Genomic DNA, 2,514 nt, shown 5'->3' on the forward strand with positions numbered 1-2,514 from the left:
GGTTGTGTAATGCACCAGCCACTTTTCAAAGGTGCATGATTGCAATCTTCTTAGATTTCATTGAAGACATAATGGAGGTTTTTATGGATGATTTTTCTGTTTATGGATCTTCATTTGACATATGATTGGCTAACCTTTCTAAAGTTTTGCAGCGATGTGCAGACACTGACCTTGTGTTAAACTGGGAAAAGTGTCATTTCATGGTCCAGGAAGGGATAGTGCTTGGACATTTGGTGTCTAACAGAGGAATAGAGGTTGATAAAGCCAAGGTTGAAGTGATAGAGAAGATGGCTTCTCCTACCAATGTCAAGGGAATTCGAAGTTTTCTAGGACATGCCGGGTTCTACAGACGCTTTATCAAGGATTTTTCTAAAATAGCTAAACCTTTGTCTAATTTGTTAAGTCATGACATACCATTTGTATTTGACCAAGAGTGTTTGGATGCCTTTTGCAGGTTGAAGCAAGCTCTTATCACTGCACCAATCATGCAACCACCTGATTGGAGCCTACCTGTTGAAATTATGTGTGATGCTAGCAACTATGCAATTGGGGCTGTTCTTGGTCAAAGAAAGGACAAAAAGGCTTATGCTATTTATTATGCTAGTAGAACACTGGATGAGGCTCAAACAAATTATGCAACAACTGAAAAGGAATTTTTAGCAATTGTCTTCGCATTGGAAAAGTTCAGACCTTATATTATTAACTCAAAGGTGGTTATATTTTCAGATCATGCAGCCATCAGGTATTTACTCCGTAAAAAGGAGGCCAAACCTAGGCTCATTAGGTGGATTCTAATGCTACAAGAGTTTGATTTGGAGATTAGAGATAAGAAGGGAGCTGAAAATGTAGTTACTGATAATCTTAGTAGGTTGAAATTGGATGATGAAGAAATGGATGAAGTCCCTATTGATGAGTTTTTCTTGGATGAACAACTTTTCTCTCTTGTTGCTAAATTACCTTGGTATGCAGACTTGGTGAATTATCTATCTTGTGGAGTTTTGCCTCTAGGTATGACATGGCAACAAAAGAAAAAGTTTTTGCATGAGGCAAAATTTTATAGATGGGATGATCCTTTACTCTTTAGGAGATGTTGTAATGGTTTAATAAGGAGATGTATTCCTGATGAAGAGACACAGAGTATTATGCATCATTGCCATGCTTCTGATTATGGAGGACATTTTGGAATCTCTAAAACAGCTAGTAAAATTTTGCAAGCTGGTTTCTTTTGGCCAAATCTTTTTAAGGATGTGAGGAAATTTGTGTTAGAATGTGATAAATGTCAAAGGAGTGGAAATTTGTCAAAAAGAGATCAAATGCCCTTAAATGATATTCTTGAAGTGGAATTATTTGATGTCTGGGGAATAGATTTTATGGGGCCATTCCCTCCTTCATATGGTAATAGATACATCTTAGTTGGGGTTGACTATGTGTCAAAGTGGGTGGAAGCTATTGCAACTCCAATTAATGATGCTAAGGTTGTAGTGAAATTCTTGAAGAAATTTGTCTTGAGTAGATTTGGAGCTCCTAGGGCTATAATTAGTGATGGTGGTTCACATTTTTGTAATAAGCAATTTGAGAGCTTAATGAGGAAGTATGGTGTAGTGCACAAGATAGCTACCCCATACCACCCTCAAACTTCAGGACAAGTTGAAATTTCTAACAGAGAGCTCAAACATATCTTGGAGAAAACAGTGAGCAATTCTCGGAAAGATTGGTCTGTCAAACTAGATGATGCTCTATGGGCATATAGGACTGCTTACAAAACCCCTATAAGAACTACTCCATTTAGGTTGGTGTATGGTAAGTCTTGTCATTTACCTGTGGAGCTAGAACATAGAGCATATTGGGCCATTCAGACCTTGAATTTTGATCTCAAGCAAGCTGGTGAAAAAAGGCTATTACAACTTAATGAGCTTGAAGAATTGAGGATGGATGCTTATGAAAGTGCCCGTATCTACAAAGAAAGAACTAAAGTTTGGCATGATAAGCATCTTAGGAAAAAGGAATTCAAAGAGGGTGATTCAGTTTTGTTGTTCAACTCAAGATTGAAATTGTTCCCTGGAAAACTTAAATCAAGGTGGACTGGTCCATATAGAGTTTCTAAGGTTTTCCCTTATGGAGCAATTGAAATTTGGAGTGAAAAATCTGGGAATTTTAAGGTCAATGGGCATAGATTGAAACATTACATAACTGGAGACCCAATAAAGGGAGCAAGCTATTATAAGCTCTCCAATCCCTCACCTCTTTTGAGTGAAATTCATGAAAAGTCCAGCTAAGGACTATAAATTAGCCCTCTTCGGAGGCATCCCAAGTCCTTTTATTTTGTTTTTGCTGATTTACTTTTATTTTCATTGCTTTTGTTTTTATCTTAAATCTCCCCGAATTCAATTTTTGACATTGTTGAATCTTGTCCCTTGTAGATGTATTTTAATGGAGGAAGGTTGGTGAAATGCTGGGGAGTGATTCTTTACCTGAAAATTTTATCCTTCAAACTCTCCCAAAATTGATTGATTT

Source organism: Hevea brasiliensis, chromosome 9 (genome assembly GCF_030052815.1).
Source record: "Hevea brasiliensis isolate MT/VB/25A 57/8 chromosome 9, ASM3005281v1, whole genome shotgun sequence".
Taxonomy (NCBI): domain Eukaryota; kingdom Viridiplantae; phylum Streptophyta; class Magnoliopsida; order Malpighiales; family Euphorbiaceae; genus Hevea; species Hevea brasiliensis.